The sequence below is a fragment of the Chinchilla lanigera genome, unplaced genomic scaffold (assembly GCF_000276665.1).
Source record: "Chinchilla lanigera isolate Chin_1 unplaced genomic scaffold, ChiLan1.0 scaffold00053, whole genome shotgun sequence".
Lineage (NCBI taxonomy): Eukaryota > Metazoa > Chordata > Mammalia > Rodentia > Chinchillidae > Chinchilla > Chinchilla lanigera.
This window is the reverse complement of record NW_004955454.1, coordinates 15,611,364-15,632,028: the sequence shown is the minus strand read 5'-3', so window position 1 is coordinate 15,632,028 and position 20,665 is coordinate 15,611,364. Positions and strand designations below refer to the sequence as shown.

General features: G+C 39.7%; 1 long non-coding RNA gene across 2 annotated transcripts in view; it reads left to right on the top strand.

Annotated features, from left to right (window-relative positions):
* Positions 1–1,684: 1,684 nt before the first annotated feature.
* Positions 1,685–20,665, top strand: part of LOC106149808 — a 31,183-nt gene continuing 12,202 nt past the window's right edge. For both annotated transcript variants that reach the window (XR_001236220.1, XR_001236221.1), the window contains exon 1: positions 1,685–1,819. This is a non-coding gene — a long non-coding RNA (uncharacterized LOC106149808). The remainder of the gene's footprint in view (positions 1,820–20,665) is intronic.

Here is a 20,665-nt window from a genome sequence, read left to right as displayed (position 1 = left end):
TTGAAAATACTCCTAATGCTCCTGACAATTATTTTTATATACTATAGACTCGTGATGTTAATTTACATCACATAAAAACAACCTTCAGGATTGCTGGGTTCCCTTGTAACTCTTCAGTGGACTCAGTGTTCGGTGCCGTTCCCCTCTGCTGTTTAGCCTCCCACCTTTAAATTCACACCGTTTATTTGGCCATATTTTCACTTCTTTTTAAGGAATTTCTTTTCAAGAGACCTAGTCACTGTGTCCCTTGCGTCTCTACACGTGAAGAGCGTCCATTCCATGATCTGTTGATCAACAAGCTGGCTGTGTGACACCTGGACCACATGATAGCTTCCCCCTTCAGCTCCAAAAATATCGTCCACTACCTTCTTGCAGCAGCTGTCTCCATGAAAAATGTGGAAGATGGCCGGCTAAAATCCAAGGAGACCACCTCTTCCTACCGTTATGTCCACTGGAACTTCTGCTGTTAAGTTCACTAGCGTTACAACCACATAGAGGTTGAGTGCTCCTTATCCAAAGTGCTGAGGAGCAGAAGAGTTTTTGATTTCTGAGATCTTTTTAGTTTGGGATATCTGCATCTACCTTGAGATACCTTGTGGGAATGGAAACTAAATCTTAACATGAAATTCATTTATGTTCAGGTCTACCTTATACGCATAGACCACTTTACACAATATTTTTTTCAATTAAAAAAAACTAACAAAACAACAATGAAGACAAAATGAAAACAACTAAAAACATGAGCTCAGAACACAATGATAGGAATCAGCAACGGTTGCTAATTACATAGTCATTGTCAATGGAGTCGCTCAGTCCACCAGTATTGTTAATACTTTTGTGCCTGAAACACAGTTTCATGTGGGGAATTTTCAACTTGTGCCATCATGTTGAGGTTCACAACATTTCAGATTTTGCAGCTTTCAGATTCTTGTAGCTTTTCAGACTAGAGATGTATAGCATTCTCTCTCTCTCTCTCTCTCTCTCTCTCTCTCTCTCTCTCTCTGGTACTTTTGAAACAGAGTCTCACTATGTAGTTCAGGCTGGCCTCAAACTCACAATGATCCTCCTGCCTCAGCCTCCTGAGTGCTGGGATTACAGGCATGCGGCAGCACACCCCAGCTCACTATAACATTTCTAGGTATATCTTCACACAGATTTAGTTCTTGACTTTAAAAATCTGTCCCTCATTTCTAGCATTGAATGTTGGTTAGATACATCAGTTCCTCACATGTTTAGGAATGCAACTCTTCTCATGGGGATTTTTTTGTTTTCCATTTCATCTTACTTGGAAAAACTTTTATTTTTCTTTTCTCCACTGAATTTATGAAATTTTTTCAAGTTTATTATTTGTGTCCCTAACTGTTTTCAATAACACTCTTTTGGTTGTTGTTGTGGTTGCTTCTTTAACCACTGTGGTACAGTCAAAGAAACAACATCCTGTGGTAGTTTTATTGCAAAATTTTAGTTTATTGCTAAGGTTGACAAGCTCACTTTCATGTGATTCTTTACAAGGAGCTGCCTTGCCCTATTTAATCCATGTCTTGCCTTAAAAGATTGTTTTTACAGTTGTTGCGTCTTTAAAACATTTTTCTAGTATAGAGAAAGTCTGCTTTCTAAATTTTGTTTCCCTGTTTCCTGGAAACATTACACTGTGTTCTTACTTTTCACTTGGACTGCTCTTTCTTATGTTTTTTTCCATGTAATATCCACACGCGGCTCTCATATGACTCCACTCCTTCTTCTCATTTTTAAACTACGAGCATTCATCCAGGCCTGCTGTTCACCTGAGTCTGGGGTAGGACTAGGCTGGAGGAGAGAGGTGAGAGAGCAGATTTGAAATCTCCATTTCTTTTTTTTCCTTCCTTCTTTCCTTCCTCGTTCTGTGTGTGTGCGTGTGTGTGTGTGTGTGTGTGTCAGTATAAGTCCAGTTTCAAGAGTGCTCTGTTGCCCACTTCATGATAAACACATCACCCAGAAAGCCCCGTGGTTCTGAGGGTTGTCGCATGTATATACATTTTTATGTGTGTGATCTCTATGTGCAGTAAACATTAATGTTTGTTCTCCGTCCTCCATCATACCTTACTCCAGAGATGATTTCTCATTGTGAATCGGCTAGTTTGCGGAAAGTTGAGAAAAATGTCATTCCTCCCTCAGAACCATCCCGTTTTTCTGTAGGAGGAACTTTTGCACCCCACAACCAAACCCACTCAGCAAGGGTGTTCGCAGTTTTCCTTCACCAGTGTCTTGCGCAAGCGGAGGCTGCTGCGAGCTCCTCGCAGTCTGGAACCGCACGCTGGCTGCCAGTGCTCCCCCTGCGCAGGCCCAAGTGTCATCATGTTTGGCTGTATTCCTCAAAGGCTGTACTTTCCAGATTTAGCCAATTCCTTATTTCTTGAAAATTTGTTTTTTAGTTTCTCTGTTGATTGCTGTGGCTTTTAGAGAAGGACATAGAGGAAAAAGCATGCTATTTCTTACCAAAATCAGTCCAGGATTTTTAAAGCTAATAAATCATTGTCATTATGCTTAACTATACTCCTGAGTCGCTGGCCACATGTCACGTGGGATGGCATCTGTGAACTCCCAGAGTGCTCACAAGTTACCTAGCAACCAGAGTCCTTTTATTCCTTCCAGCAGCCTGCCCCAACCCTACCCTACATGGCCCAGCCCACCCTGCCTTAAAATAGAACGTGTGGTAACATGAATCACATGGATGTGATTCTGTAAGAGAAAGCTTGTTGCTTCCAAAGGGCAGTCCAAATCAAGAAGGGGTTTGGAGAAAGGGGTGTTAAATGAAAAAAAGAAAAAGTATATCAATATCAAAAGTAGAAAGAAAACAAACTGCAAGTAAATTGAAGAAATCCATGTAGGTCAACAAGACCTTGACAGAAAGCCAAAACAAGAAACTGCAGATTGTTTGCATGGTTTCTGTCACAGAAGTGAAACGACCCAAGCAGAAATCTGGAGTTTCTGCAGGTAATGCTGTTTTCCCCCCAAATGCTGAAAATATTAAAATAAAAAACAAAAACCGGAAGTATAGGTGGATAAGGTGAAGAATAAGTAGGACACAGAGCTTCACACAGTCCACCCCATTCCTCAGTGTAAGGAGCAGAGGGGCACTTCTGTGCCTCAGAAGATGCTAAGGACGAAACTTTGACCTGCCTCAGAATGGACCATGGTGCGTGTGTGCACACGGGGGCTCCCGGGGTCCTGCAGGTGGTACCGAGGCCGGGCCAGAGCAGAGGTGGCCGCGTGTGCGCCTGCTGCCGTCTCACCTCTTTGAACAGATACACCTGCTCTGAAGGGCAGTGGGAGGAAGCCGGGAGTCACCAGAAATGTCGGTGCCCACAAAATGCCCATCAACAGCCAGGAATGGAATCAAGTGCATCTGGGTGAGAAAATTATACTTTAAAAGTGCAAAGTCAGTATCTGTATTATTCCAAATGAGAAGCAGCAAGCTTTCCAAATAAAACTATAGCAGTTCCATTCTCCAGCTCCGGATAATCTCTACATGGGATATGTCAGGGTTAACAGATAAATGCTTTTCTTCCCCCAAGTTAGTGAATGATTTGCTGAAACTTAAAACCTACAGAATAAAAATCAATAATGCATGTAGAAGGTAGAGAAATATTAACAAAGAGTATTATTCAAGAAGAAATATTTACTAAAATTGAGAAATAATTTTAAAAATTAGTAACATTAAAATTAGTTTCTAGACATGATATATTAATATCGATAGTTTTATAAATAGCAATGATCTTTTGTTATTAATCATCAATTAAATATGAATTACAGTTTAAATTGCCAACATCTGGCAAGTCAGGCAGGGTAAATCAACTATTAATTAAGTTCATTATTATGTTTTGCAGAAGCTTTAACACTTTTCAAAACTGGAACATACTCTTCAGTGAAAAGCCTAAGCTAAAGTCAGAAGCTTTGCTAATTCTGTTGATAAACCTCCATATCCAAAATGAATGAAATCTCTGCACATCTTCATGGGGACTTTTCACAGCCTTCTGATTCACTTATTTAACTTCCTGAACCTCAGTTTATTTTAGTAAAGCAGGACGACTTTGATATTTACAAGTAGACTGTATGTCTGCTTGGATGCTAAATAAATAAAAGTGCTAAGGGCAGAACACCTAGTGGTGTTCTGGTATTCTCAAACATACTGTGGTTCACATGGTGTCTCAGTTGGTGGAATGCCACTGTAACACTGTAACCTGCGCAGGTGAAATCCAGGGGACCGATGTCAGCATCTAGTAAACGGCATCCTCCGGCTAATGCCTGAGAAGCAGCAGTCAAGTCCCACTCACATCTGAATGAAATTTAGAGTACTTCTGCTTGCAAAAAAATAATCGTAACAAGACTTCTGTATTCTATGGGCATGAAGGAATGGACCCATGCCATGTACAAGCACGAACTACTTTGAAGCTGTCACAATAGAGGTACTATCTAAAAGTTAATGTGTTGATCAACAGAACTAGAAGGTGATAACTAATAATACATACCATCAAACATAGTTCCTCACATTTTATAATATAATTGTACCTATATTATTGCAGATTAGTATGGTTTACAATTCTATAGAGAATTCTCTTTAGCGTACCTTGAAAAGAATTATTCTCAAATCATGTTTCAACTGAAGCTCAGCTTCTGTGAGGTTCCTCTGAGGTACTTCTGCAGCCATGATCTACACTATCTTTAGGCTCTATACCAATTCTGTACAAGAAAAATACATTTAAGTTTCCATATGATGTGGAACTATCACCTTACCTGTAGTAGAAGGCATGGGATTTTTGCATGCTTGTGTCATGCTCTCCAGTATCAACTAAAATAATGACACTAATACACATTTTGAAAGATGGATGGGAAGTCTTCTTGAATTTCATCAATACAAATTTTGTAGTTCTATGATTTTCAGCTCTTATTCTCTTAAGACAATTTAGAGGGAGATAAACTTATATGGAAAGTCATTGCTACAAATTTCCTTGGCATGAGATAGTTAACTAACTTTGAAAATCTGTCTCCATTGTAAATTCTAAAATCTTAAATTGTGAACAGTATCTATTTACTAAATACTTTGAAAATATAAGGCGAAAAAGGTAATACCCTTTTTTATTTTTTCCTTTATTTTTCTTTCTCAGCTCTTTTCAGAGGAATTCAGTCTGAGTTTTACAAAATTAATCAGAGTAGAGAAATACAGCCATTGTCAAATTTTAAAAGACAGATGAAATTAATCATATGTGATAAGCCATAAACCAGAAGAATTTTATAAAGAAAAGGAGGAGGAATTCAGCTATCACAGTAAAGCTATCCATATAATAGTTACTAATTACTCCCTAGAAATCAAGTGAAATGCTATAGTATGAAATTACAAGATTGTAGAAGGTTTTGTTTGAACTACTTTATTTACTAACCACTCACACAGAATTCTCAGGTCACATGTGTAGGAAGTAAGTGCATGCAAGTATTTGGTCATTGCCTTGAGACTCATGAAGTGTTTTTTTGTATACTAGAGGGAAGCACACAGGCCGAAGACAGTGGACTCTGAGACAGGCTTTAGGGTTCTACTTGATCTTACCTCCTTCTGGCTGACTTCTCCACAGAAAAGAGCTGGCACCCTGCTTAGCATTAGCTCCACATGCAAAATGAGGCTGTCTGCTACATGTACTTGAAAACATCCCTTACATGTACCTTAGGCTGGGATTGACTCTCCCGACTTGACATGAAACCTCAAAATGCCATCAGGGGAAAGGTATGTAGTTACTGAACGCCTACTGTACCCAAAGCCCTGGATCGAGCCCTCTGTGCACGCTAATGGAAAGTGACCACTCTTCAAAGAACAAAAACACAAAGGTGTGGGTAGAAAACTTCTAACACCTAAACTTAATTTAGTGTACTGCTTCCTTGCATTAAAGATGCAAGATCTGAAGGAAACAGTGATGACCATCAGTGTTATCATCACATCCAGTAGGATGGCTACCTGTAGTTCGGTTATGATTAACTGGAGTTCTATATGCTTCACTTATCTGGATGTCCAATTCTTTTACCAAGTCTGGGAAGTTCTCTGCTATTATTTCTCCAAATAGTCTCTTTATGCCATTTGTGTTGACACCTGCTGTTTCATTAATACCTATCAATCTGACATTATTTCTCCTTGCTTCGCCTTGCAGTTGTTGAATTGTTATTTCCTGGTTCCTTGTTCTTTTTAAGAGATCCCTCCTTTCAAGTTCATTAGTGGCACTGCGGTCTTCAAGGTCTGAAAGTCTATCTTGAGCTTCGTTCAGGCGGTTTTGCAAGCTTTTGATTGAATTTTTAAGTTCCTGGATATCTGTTTGCATCTGTTTCATACCTTCTAGTTCTTTTCTATATTGTTCCCTGAAGGTTTCACTGAGTTTTCTATGTTCTTCTATTTTCTTGTCTATGTCATCTTTGGATATGCTGAACATTTCTTTCATTATTGTTGTCATTTATTTTCTCACCTGAGACATTAATTCTGATCTGATGTCTTCTATGGTCTGATGGAGTTGTTTTTTTTACTTCAGTTGCTATCATTTCAGAAATTTCAGGTGTATGACTTCCAGGCTTTTCTGTGTTGATGCCTCCTGGACTTGTTTTGGGTGGTGTGGAGGTCTGGGATTGCATTTTACTCCTTCATTTCATCATTTTTGAAGATCCAGAGGTTCCCTGTAGTGCAATCTCACTGTCCTGATTGTGTGTGAGTGGCAGGGTGAAAGTCTGAAGATCCCCAGTGCTCAGTGTAACTCCTGTGCTGGTGAGTGGTGGCAAGGTGGGGTCCCAGATACTTCCGACCTTTCTTTCATTCAGCTGGCTCCCAGGAGCATGTGGGAAGGGTCCAGGAGGCTCTCCAGCATTCCTGAGGCTGTCTGGGGTTTGGCCCAGCTTCCACAAGAGTAGGGGGATGCCGATCGATTTCACTGAGGCTTCAGAAATTGCACAGGACAGAGCCTGCTTCCCACACTGGAAGGGGAGGGTTGAGGGTGAGCTTCCCGAGGTCGCTGACTGTGTTCAGGTTTCAGCTGAGCTCCCATCCGGGTGTGAGTTGTTCTGTCAGTGACCACCAAGGCCCCAGAAGTTGTCCAGGGATCCACCCGCCTCACACCCTAGTGGGGAAGGTCCCAGAGCAGTTCACCAGGTCCCTAAAGGTGTCTGACATTCAGCCCAGCCCCAAAAGACACACTATGGGTGTGGCTGGGGAGCCTCTTAGGCCCCAGAGGGTGCCGAGGTTTCACCTGCCGTGCATGCTTGTCAGGGATGCAACGTTGAGATTGACCGGGCTTCCTGAAGATGTCCGGGGTTCAGCCCAGCCTGGGGCAACACACTATGGGTGTGGTGGGTAGCCACCAAGGCCCCAGAGGGTGTCCAAGGTTTTGCCTGCCTTGCACGCTGGTCAGGGAGGCAGAGCCCAGACTCACCGGGCTTCCTGAAGATGTCCGGGGTTTCACCCTACCTGTGTTTTGGGAAGAAAATATTTCTGATATGTATTAAACCTGGCTTTATTATAATTATCATGATACTTATTTTGACATTTATTAAATTAATAATGAAGTTTCCTTTAGCACTTGGAAATTTAGATCAGAAAAATCTTTTTCCTGTAAGGTTACGGAATACAATTTGATAAATAAAGTGTTTAACAATCTTATTTAGAGACCATTCACAGCACTGTAACAAATTAAGGTTTCTTGAAGTAATGCATGCTTACCTGACCAAAATTAATGAAATCATTAAATAATATGCTGATATCATTAATATAAAATTCACTTAAAGTGATTATTAAATGTGAAAATTTACCACATACAGTTTTCATGGCTCTCTTTAAATCATACACTTCACTTTCAAAATAAACTACTACTTTCTCTGCACATAGTAACTACATAATATCCAGTGTTTTATTTTAAAATGTCTATAATTTATTTGCATCAAATAAATTCACTATATATGCACATTGCATTTTAAAGTCCTTAAAAAGGACCTGATTATGAAAACTAATTTAGCATGACCAGATTAGCACGAGCATGGAAGTATGTTACAAGCATTATGTGTTAATACAGATGTGTGAGCTATGTCTGCCGACAGAGTGAGCAACTGTTATGGTTTGTGTCTGGGTGTCCCCCCAAAGCCTCATGCGGCCATGGGGCAGGCTTTTAGAGTTTGATTGATTATGGGTGTGAGAGCTGCACCCACCCTGGGGTGGACGGTTTGCATATGTAAGGAAGAGGAAGAGGCTGCTTGCTGCCATTCCTCCCTTTTGTGCTTGTTGCTTTTGCTGTGTTCTGCCAGCCCTCTGCCATCTGCCTTGTAACCTGCCAGGTACGGACTGAAACCTCCACAAACTGTAAGCGAAATAAACTTTTCCTTCCTTAATTTTGGACATCAGGTATTTTGTCCCAGCGAAGAGAGAAAAGTAACCAAGACAGCAACATATGCAGCCATGATCACTACTTATCTTTGGATCCTTGCCACATCACGTGACAGTGTTCCGTGTCTTCAGCTTACAGGACAAGTAGTTAGGAGGCTCACGTTTTCCTAGTTAAGTGAATATTTCATTGTACTCAAGTCAACAAAGTAATGTTTTTATTTCAAAATGTGGTTTACAAGAGCTTTTTTAAGGCATGTGTTGATCTTTATTCTTATGCTAGAGTAATAGAATGTGGTATAGCACACACACATACAGCACTCACATTAGTGCTTAAAAGTTCTGCATCCACTGTAAACTATACTTCAAATTTTGAATTTGGATATTATGTCAGAATACCAATATGTAGTACAGGTCCTTTTTGAGATACAGCCAGCCTCAGATCAGCCACATGATCATGGGGGTGAATAATCGATATTCTTCATTGTATTGTGTAGATAAGCTAGGATGGCCTGTACATTAGGGGCATTAAATTCATTTATGACTTATAATGCTTTGAATTTATAATGAGTTTACCAGGATGTAACATATAATAAGTGAGGAGTGTGTGTGTGTGTGTGTGCAGTGTGTGTGTGTGGGGGGGTACACTGGACGTGAATGTGGATCTGCTCGCTGCCTAGAAGAACGACTGAACTCTGTATAGTCTTTGCCTTTGGTGCCCTGCTGCTGTTCATCTTTGTGTCTGGTTCAATCTAACATAAAGGTAGGAAAAGGATGCAGTCATCAAAGGCCTAGGAAGACTGTCGTAGGGAAAGGAAAGAATGAATGCAAAGGCCTCAGGAGTGGGAAAGACCCTCTACTGGAGAGGCTGACTGGAGGCCAGTATGAGCAGGAGGTGGAAAGACAGGAGAGAAAGTAGAGAGATGATAACAGCCAAGTCACCCAGGATATCACAGACCGATAAAATGTTCCTAGTGGGGACAGGGTGCACTTTTTTCAAGATCAACAGAAAGCCACAAAAGTTTTAGTGGAGAAGCAACATGATAGGATTTACTGTTTAGAAAGTGGGTGCTCTGTAGAGACGGATTCCAGGAAGCAAGGAGGAAGCTGCAGGTATCAGGAATATCCCCCAGGGCGTAGGCACAGGAGCCCAAGATGGGGATTCCCGTGCAACAAAAGGCAGTGGTCCTTGTTAACCTGAGGCTGTGCCAGAGGGACAGCAACGAAGGAAAGACAGCAGTGAAGACCAGGCTGCCTACTGGGTGACTGTAGCTGGTCACGTTCATTTGTTAGTGTGAAGGCAGCCAACTTGGGAGAGACGGGGTGAGAAAAACTTAAAATATTCACAGTCTAACAGATGCCATTGAGGGTAAACGTCACATAGCTAATGGGCTATGTTTGTCTAAGCCAGGTATACTGGAAAAAGTATTAATATGATGTTTAAAACCTCTTTTAGTCTTATTTTATATGATGTATGTAATTACTTATATTGTGATTAACTTTCTTTGAAACAGATTTGAGTTCCCTGATAAATTTTCATATGTATTTGTACAGAAAGTAAAAGGTCATAAATTCTGATCTAAAAAAAAATTTATGAGTAATATCCATAATTTAATCTTCACAAGATGAAGGAATCACAAAAGTAATTTGAGTTCATAGAAGCTTTTTAGATGCAGATAGAAAAAGAAAGAAAAGAATGCATCTCACTGTATTTAACCAGCTGGAACAGGTTAAGATTTTAATTATATTCCTTGCCTGTCGTTCTGTCTGTTATCTATCACTTCAGATATCTTGAAATAACTCAAGAAAAAAGTGAGGCAACTCTCATTGGAACTGTTATAAATAATAGCTATTTGGCAAGAACATTCATATATGACAGCTGCTAATTTTTATAGAAGATCCTTTGACATCACAAAAGCTACAAAGCTTTCTTGATTTAGAGAGAATTACATGTGACAACTGACATATTACAGTTTTCTCATGACTGGACTATAAGTTTGAACAATTAAGTAAAAAATTTCTTTTGATCAGTTTGCAAGTCAAGAATCAATGGCAAATAAATTTAATGCAACTGTTTTATTCAGTGTTGACTTTAAGACTGCCAGTGTCCTGATTTCTTAACAGGACAACTTCATACTAACTTCAAATTATCAGAAAGTGCAATGATGAAAAATTGGACCCCACTATATTTGAAGATGGTAGGAACAATGCATTATAATTATCAAGCTTGTTCAAATAAGCATGGAAATAGCACTACAGAAAGGGAACTAGATCAATTTCTTTCAAAAAGTTGCATTATAAGATTAATTACCTTTATTAATATATAGTAAAATCTATATCTACAGTAAAATTGTGTGTTACATAAAGATAATTAGTTGCACAAAAGCAGTTACATGAACTGATAGTAGAGCATAAATTAATATGTATGAATTTACATGTAATATGTATGTGTGTGTAGTGTATTGACAACTGGTGGTCAACTAATCACCCCCAGCTGAACTGAGTAAGCCTGGTGCTGGGTGTGGGAGGCCCACCTGGGGACTGTTGCCAGCAGCATAAGAGGCAGACCTGGAGAAGGAGAAGGAGGCTGTTGGGAGCAGAGAAAGGCTGGTGGAGCTGGTGGAAGCTGTGAGGAGCTGTTGGTTTTTTGGAAGAGCCCATCATGCTGGCTTTCCTAATGAACTTGGCTGTTTTCATCCTCCAAGGAGTTTGGGACCTTGTTGACATTGAGAATAGCTTCGGTTCACTTGGGGGAATCTCTGGTCCTCACTTTGAGCATCACCTCCAGGTTCTGGAGGGGAAGATGGTACATACCGGTCTCTGGGAGAAGCTTGCTGCATTAGCTTTCCTTTGGGGAACTCAGCCATCTGATTACCGGAGGAGCTTGGGACCTCACTGTTGCTATGGCTGTGGTACCTTTTGGGGAACTCTGGTTCTTCTGAACATCGCTTCCTGGCTCCAGTGCAGATCCCTCAGCCTGCTAGCACAGATCCTTCATCCCACTAGTACAGACTTCCTAGATTCCACCACTGACCTTAGGGCCTTCCCATATAGGTCCGTGAAACAGGCCTGCATGAGATATTATTATGGGCTCTAGACCTCCAGTTGGATTCGTGGGAGGCATTGTTACGAGGTCTTCAGTTGGACTCATGCGGAACATTATCACAGGATCCAGGACCTCAGCTTGATTCTTTGGTCTTAGTGTGTGGACAGATTTCCTGCACTCTTTTGCATATCATTTTTTGGGTGACTGTTACACATAATCATATAAAGTATGTGTCCTGTATTATATTGTCTCCCCTTGCACAATAAGCCCCGAACCGATGCAGTGTTTACATAAAATGAATATGGAGTGTACATCATTAATTATTCAGTGGAGAATCTTTTTCTAATGTATTTTACCCTGAGTAACTACCCTGAAGATAACAATATGCAACGTGGGCTACTGCGACTTTCTTCACAGCAGCCGGCCCTGCTTTCTCCAGGGCAGCCTGCCCTGCTTGTATTGCTTTTTCCGCTCTTACTTGGCCCAACCCTGTTCTGCAGAGCCAGTTTCTCCCTTGCTCTTCTGCCCTTTTATTTTCTCAAATAAACCTGGACACAGCTGTTCAGAAAAGTACACAGTGTGACAACTATTGTAATCCTCTTATTATTTGGCTTTGAAATTTTGTTTTACTTGTAAAATAACAAAGAAACTTACTGAATTTCCTCTAAGTCAGGCACATAACTAGACAACATATACAGCAAGAAGATAGGGAAAAGGGAGGAAGGAAGGAAGGAGGGAGGGAGGAGGGATTTCTGGCCCTAGGGAGATGAAAATCTTATGGATGAAGACAGACACACAGCAAATGATCATTATGCAATATAATAAGAAGCTGGGAGATAAAGCCAGAGGAAGGCACCAGGGAACAGCAAAGGCTGCTCGTTTCAGTTTAAAGACTGATCTGAAAAAGCCGATAGGGAGAAAGTTCGGGGGAAATCTGCCTCACATGCAGCCGTCTCAGCGCAGACGCTTTGTCTGATGAGCCCTGCGCTGTTTGCCGCCCCTCCCCCTCTAGGCTGCTGCTCATCTCTCTGCCCCGGCTGTGAGGAGGCTTCGCGCCTGCGCTGATTCTTCCTATCTCTTTGCCCTTCATTATTCTTAGTTTCTCTATCAGTTCCACAGAAGACTGATTTTAGGAGTCACTTTTCAACATTCTAAGAAATTCAGCTTCATTTCAAATTATAAAATTGTAAACTACAGCATGTAGCCAATTTACTTTTGTCTCTCCCTAAATTTAACAAATTGCAGCTCTCTTTCTCTGAAGAGAACTGGTTAGTTTCATAGGATAACCTAGTTTTTCTGTCAGATCATCTTTACTAGATAATAGCTATCCTTTAATATGCATACTCAAACAGACTTTAATCAATCTCTGTCTTTGCTGGCTCTCTCTCCCTGTCTCTCTCTCTCTCTCTCTCTCTCTCTCTCTCTCTCTCTCTGTCTCTCTCTCTCACACACACACACACACACACACTTCTGATTTTAAACCACTAAATATGAACACCAGATATACAGAACAGAATCAAGTTCCTAAATAATGAAAAGTTTTAACTGCACGGTAGGACCCACCTCACGATGGCATGGACAGAGACAGTAAAGTATGTTTGTTAAGTTAGTTTTTCCTATTGTGTGTGGGACAGCTGAGGTCCTTATGTTTGTTCTCAAGACCATCAAAGTTTAGGTCCAAAGTAAAGTCTAAGGAAGTGACAACAAATAAGGCTTCTTTATGAATACAAAGGATTTTGGTCAATATGTGGGAAGAAAGCGTTCTTTTTATCACTTCCTTTTTAAAAACAACTTCAGGGAGGTATGATTTATGTGCAATAAACTGCATTCACTTACACACGGAGTTCGGTGACTTGTATTGAGGAATGCATTCACCATGAAAGCACTGCCAAGATCAAAGCACAGAACATTTCAATCACCTTCAACTCTTTCCACAAGTCCCTTGCAGTCCTCCCTTGTCTCAGTTCCTAGCAAAAAGCAACTACATTGCTTAGTGTCCCTATAAATGCTTTCCTGTCCTAGAATGAAAGATGGATGGAATCTCATAGTGCACACTAGTTTGCACTTTCTTCTTTCACTCAGAATGAGGACTGAGATTTTTCATGTTGTTGACCTGGTAGTTTATTCCTTTTAATTGCTGAGTCATACTCCACTGCACCAATCTGGCAACTTTGTTTATCCATCCACTGTTGCTGGACAGTCAGTTATTTCTTGTGTTTATCTATGACATATAAAGCTCCTATAATTATTTACATAGGAATGTTTATGTGAACCTAAATTTTATTTCTCTCAAATGAAAGGAATGAAAAGGCTGGATCATATCAGATGCAGGTAAATTTTTAAGAAACTACTGAATTTCTTTAAAGTGGTTGTGGCAATTTTCATTTCTCTCATTGTCTAAGAATTTCAGTTATACCACATCACCACTAATATTTGGTGCTATGTGTCTTTTTAATTTTATCCATTCCAATGTATATGTAGTGATATCTCATTTATATTTCCCTGTTTTGTAAAGATGTTCAATATTTTGTTCATAAGCATATTTTCTACTCATTTCTCTTCTTGTGTAAAAGGTCTTCTCAACTATTTTAAACCCTAGAGATCTAGCTACTTCTTATTGAAGTTTACCAGTTCATATATTCCATGTACAAGTTTTTTGTTAGGTACATATTTTGCAAACATTTTCTCCAATTCTTTAGCTTCCTTTCCCCTTTCTTAAAAGGATATTTGATGTAGATAAGCTCTAGTTGTTCCATCCCTGGGTTCAGTCCCCAGTTATCACTAAAGAAAGGAGGAGGAGGAGCTGGAAAAAGAGGAGAAGGAAGAGGAGGAGAAATAAAAAAGGAGTAGAAGGAAAGGAAGAATATTATACTTTCTTATGGGAGTTTTGTATATTTAGCCTTTATGCTTAGTTCAATAACATGTTTTAAGTTAATTCTGGATTCTAATGCAAGGTAAGGGTTGATGTTCACTTTTTTTCCACACAGATAGCCAGCTGGTCCAGTACCACTTATTTTTCTCATTGAATGAAGTTGGTAAATTTGTCAAAAACCCTGGTATCCTATGGATATAGGTTTATTTCTGGATTCTGTTCATTTAATTGATGTATGTCAATACTTTAACTATACACCGTCATAATTACAGGAAATTCCTCTAGCAACCAGTTCCTCCAAAACTTCAAATAGCATCCTTGACTGTAACATCACAAGTGATCCAGAGCCACAACAGCTCAAATAAGTACACCCAAACTTCTTGTCTGCAGAGTTAGGGTGATTATGTAAAAAAGAATACTTGCAAGCCCCTGGGACTTCCCTTTCCCACCTAAATAATGAACCAAAAGTTAAGCCACATTCCAAAAGGGACTGTAGAAGTCAGTGCCACTGGTGAGGACTTAGAAGATAGAGGTGGTGATTCCTCCCTCTTTCCCATTCCGCTTACCTATAAGGCCTCCACAGAAGATGAATAATTTCTAGTGAGTGAACTGTAGTGTTACTGAGTACTTAAATGGCTAACAACTCCAATTTCCAAATATGGCTTCCTTGCTAAAGCAAACTGAAACAAATTCTGACACCTAGCATGTAGCTGTTGATCTGATAAATATAAAAGATTCCCTAGAATGCCATTGAATATGCCCAACTCTATTGATTTAAATTCGTGAAGAGACTACAGCAATCCAATTCAGAAAGGACTTCATCGAGAAGTTCTAAGTCACACCGCACATGAGAACCCAAGGCTAGTTGGGGGTAAAGGAGATAATGAATGTGTAGTAGAGGAAGTCAAGTTTTAAGTACCAGCTCTGAGTGCATGCCTAATTGTAGAAATGAGAACTTAAAAGTGATGATTGTGTTCTTCATTTTTCTATTAATATATTTTTAGGTATTAACACAATTTTGTCTTCTGTCTCATTTTCCTGTCAGCTATCATGAAGTATGCTCACAGTAGTTAAGCTTTATATCTCAATGCAATGGGTATCAAAGAAAAGCTGCAGGGAGATGCTGGTTCCACACTGCTGCTAATCTGGCCAGTTGACTTTGATATGTGGTTGTTTGCAGTTGTGATGTGTTGGTGCTTTATCAGATGAGGTAACATTTTTCGATGTAGAATTGCAGATTCTAAGACATGGGTCCCCCTGATGTGCCATATCTTTTTCCCTTCATGCCTCAGTGAGCTGTGTGTTCCCACTGGTGCCGAGGGCCACATCCTCTGCAGATACAAATGCCCTCATTACATCGTCTTCTGGACTTAGACACACTGACTCCTGCTGCTAACCAACTGCTATCATCCCTACAACCCAGGCCATAGTGCAGAAAATCCATATACATTTACAAAGCTTGCTAACACAATCAGAGCAAAACCATTATAAACAAATTGTGGACCTGGCAGGACCTGTCGTGGCTGACAGCTTGCACCATGCCGTTGTGCTTCTCTCCACTGATTTTTTCCCCTGATAGCGGTGCATCAAACACAAGCTGGAGTTAAGGAGAGAAGTCTGGCAGGATTATTCCCCAGACGCTGAGATCCAGAATGCAGAGAGTCATCAGATAATAGTAGCTCCTTTCTTAACAATCTGTAAAAGATGTTCCTTGGCAGTGGGAACATGACTTTAACTGTGTATCTCTGGACTGAATAAACTGATACTGCTTTTAAGGCTTAAATTATCTATATTATTAAGATAGATGCCCAAAATATTTCAAATGAACATTTAATGACAAAAGCTAAACTGAGAATTTCTACATAATTGTACAGTCATATTGCTGATAGATTTTCTTAAATGCCAAGTATATTCTCTAAAGAAAAAACAACTATGGTATATATCATTATGTGAACATTTAAAGGGTATAAGCATCTGCTGTATTTGACCTAGGTGAGTGCCCTAATACACTCCTAGGCTTCTCAGGCAGGCACAGGGAGTTCTTGTACACCTGCTAAAGATGCACCTTCTTGGCCAAACCTCTATAGACATTCCACTTGGCAGATGACAATGTCCATACCTACTTTGAACTATCTCTTTCTCAACCCTTTTCTAACTACTGCTTCTTTCTCAGACTTCAGGATGCACTTATTTCTCTCCATCTCTTGTTTCTTGTCTCCTGTGGAAAATCCTCACATTTTTTCCTCCCAGTCACATACAAGGCTCAAGGATTATTCTGTGCTCCAGAGCTCTGTGTGAGAACAGTTAGCATCAGTATCCACAGGACAGTCACTGTTGTCATTCAAATGATGTGCTTTGTCTCTCTTCCCCTAAATGTTTTCTCCTTGTCTTTATTTAACACAATTCTATTGGGCTGGAGTGTAGCTCAGTGGAAGTGTACTTACCTAAGAACCACAAGATCTTAGGCCTGATTATAGTACCAGGAAACAACCACAAAAAAACATAAAGTTGTGATTTTAAATAGAACGCCAGCACTGTACAAATGCTAAAATTTACCATGAATTTACAAATTCTAACAGTCTTTGCATTTGAAATAAGTATATCAAAAGGACTGCATACATACATACAAAATGACTTCTTAAGTAACCAACCTATACATTTAAAATATGACTACTGGGGGGAAATCATGTTTATACTTCCTTCTATAGATTTTTCCTCTTTGACAGCTCCTTCCATCCCTCCTACTTCACAACCATAGCTAGCTTACAAGTCCCAGATTATTTTTGCTTTATGGAGGAGTTTTGATCCTGAAAGACGTGAGTATTTATGAACTATTTACTTTCACTGCATTTAGCCCCCAAAATAATGCCAGCCTTGGTTACAGCCAACACAGTGTCCATCGGATGAACTAAAACTGGACCAGGGGTCAGCGCTCTGAGATGCTGGCATTGTTTAGTTTCTTTTCCTTCTTTTAAATTTTATTTTAAAGAGAGTAGCAAATGAGAAACAAACAAAGAAATAGAACAGTAGCAGCATACCAGTATCACAAAAGTAAACAAATCAAGGCAAGAACATTTAAAGTGATACAGAGTCTCAAGACAAAATAATACGATAGTGGTTGTTACATTACACATCACTATCCTCAACTACATTGCTCAGATTACCAGATGTAAGAATGGAAGATTGCTCAAACCATTATAGGTAATAAGAAAATAATTCTTTGATAAAATAGTAGAGATGTTTAGTTTCTTAATAGGGGTGCTAATTGGATGGGTGTTCCCTGTTTCTAAAAATTTTTTCTGTATGTTTTAATATAATTCATTTACTTTGAGATACTTCTAAATTTTTAATGACTATTTCAATAGAAATCCATCTATCTAAATCAAATTAAAATATTCATTTTCTCAGTTTTTTTCTCAGTCTTTCCATCCTGCATAATTTTAACAAGCAGAAAATATATTGAATCGATTATAAAAGATCCAAAGCAGTGATTACTCCTATCATTGATTTTTTTCCATCGCTGAGTCTCAGCTGTGTTTCCACCCAAGTAAATGATATGCATATTGTTTAGACAGAGGTAATTTATCCTCCAGCAGTTTCCGTTGATCAGATTGCTGATAAGCTGTATGTCACATAGTCTAATTAGCTGATCTAGGAAAGTATCTGATGAGACTGCTTTTGAATTCCTCTTGTGGATGGCAGATACCAGGGACTTCAGTGCCATGCCGGAGGATGGTAATGACTCCTATAATGAATGCAGTTCAAAGACCTGACGCAGGTGATGTCATATCCTCCTTGTCAGACATGATTAATAGTCCACCGCCCCTCAAGCCGACGCATTTTGGTGCTTCTTCATATCAAAAAAAAAGGAAAAAAGCAATTAAAGAAGGGATTTCATTATAAAGTCATTTACTCACCTGTATGTATTTAATATACCATGTACATACACATACCATAGATGCATCACACATGTGGAAGCCCATGCACATACACATACTCCATGCATGTGCAAAATCTCTGTGTCTATTTTGGAAAGAGTGAAAATCTTACAAGAAGCTGCAAAAACCTGTGTGATAAGCTGAGAACATTGGCCAGAAGAGTTGAAGTGAGTAAACCTTTCAGTCCTAAATAATTTTGCTGTAGCATATTCTTTTACTAGTTCAGTAGCATTCAAATTAAGAAGAAACAGCTGGGCCAAGACTAGCATTTCATTTTGAATCACTGAAACTGGAATAAATGATTGATGGGAAATAACCACGGCATGTATCCCTGTTGTGGACCTGCTCTGCTGTTAAGCACAGAGGAAATGCCAGAAACGAGATGCAGGTCATGTCCCTCAGGACTATGTGGTCTGAAGGAGAAAGCAGATATATAAAAATATAGTTATAATGTGATACTTGACAAGGAGCGTGTAGTATTTGTTGACCTTTACCGCTATAGTTTATACCTAGATCCCCTCCCCACGCCCCTCCCCTCAGCCTCATGTGCTCATAGGTGGAGCTTTTCGGAAGTGACTGGGTCATGGGTGTGTGACACCCATCACTGTATTAGTCCAGTGGTGAGTGATAGCTGGGTGTGACACTGGGATGTGAAGCGCGTGTTAAGTGGTGGGTCGCTGGGGGTGTGGCCTGGAGAAGTCTATCTCCCTTCTCCTCCCTTGATCGCTCTCTGCTTCTGGACTACCACACTGTAAGCTCTTTTTCCTGTGCCACCCAGTCCTGCCTTGGAGCCAGCCGACTATGGACTGAAACCTCTGCAAACTATGACCAAAGTAACTCCTCCTTTAATTGGCAGACGTCAAGTATTATATCCCAGTGACAAGTAACTAAGACATTTACTTTTACACTAATTATAGAACAGTGACCCTTGTTACGCTCCCGAAGATAGCAAGTTGTGTCACTTATATTATCTTAGAGAGTAAAGCTAAGAGGTTATTGTTACCTGTTTTTACTTCTCGAAATAGGTACAGCCAACCCTCCCTGTCCCTGAGGATAGGTTCCAGGCCCTTGCTCTACTCCTCTAATCCTTGTGCATAGCAAAATCCACACATGTTCAAATCCACTACATAAAGTGATCTAGAATGTGTATATCCTTAAACACACTTTAAATCATTGTTAGATTACGCCAAATACCTCATACAATATAAACGTTATATTAATAATTGTTATAGTGCGGTTTAGTAAAAATAGTCAACAAGAAAGATCTGTGCATGTTCAGTACACACACAAATTTTTTCAAATCTTTTCAACCTGAGGTCGGTTGAATCCTCAGATGGGGAAGCCCACAGATATGGGTTGTTGTTCTCTTTCGTAAAGCATGGTGTGAGGCCAGGGGTAGCAGAGCCAGCAGGGCAGCTCTTTAACACTGCAGCCTGCTGGGCTCTACTTCAGGCAAATGAAATCAAAATCACCTCTCCAGGACCCAGAAATCATTCATGTCAGTCTCCTCACAATTTCATTGCTATGACGACAACAACATCTCAAGAGTTGCTACTTTAGAGTGAGAGCCAGGTCTGTCTGTATTTTCTTAGTCCATAACCTAAGCATGGTTTCATGGCTAACCAGCTGCAGTCAACTCAGTGAGTGGGAACAGAAACCTTGAGATCCAATTAAGTGAAACATTATAGCCTGAAAAAAATTCCATTCTTCTCCCAGAAGATCTGTATTGTAAAATATACTCAACTATAATCGTATTTTGAAATTATCCAAGAAAATAATTTTTGAAAGTTATTTTTCTATCTTATACAAATGCTTAATGCACTGTCCCTAATTTTGCTTCTTTCTGCAAGCTGACATATTTACTAAGTAACCATTTAGAACGTTCGGGGATCCCTGCTTGGAAGTTTAGTAATTTAACACATAAGTCTACAATAGTCAAGGTTGAAAATAATATAGCTTTTTATCTATGTAGCAAAATGTTAAACATTTGTGGCTTTATAGATGTATATGGCTCATTTCATTACCCTTAAAGTAAAAAAAGAAATACAGGAAAACAAAACTGTCACTGTTCTTTCCCTAGTCTCTAGACCAGATAGGTGGACCTTAGAACATCCTATAGAAAGAGGACCCCTCATTAACACTGTGCCTACCCAACACACAGATAAAAGCAAGACAAAAATTCAACTTTTGAATAACCTAACAATTTGCAGAAGGACTCAACATTTACACAAATGTTTTAGAAAAAAATTTAAATCCAGACTATTTAAATGCAAAAGACTTCAATTTTCACTCAGTAAAGCTAGTTTCCGAATTCTCCCTTGCGAGCACGACTTTCTCAGATAATCAAAAGCTTGACTGAGAAAACATGGGGCCCAAGGATGCAGGACTGCACTGTCCAGAATATGGTTAACTTTTCAAGGATGAATCTTCAG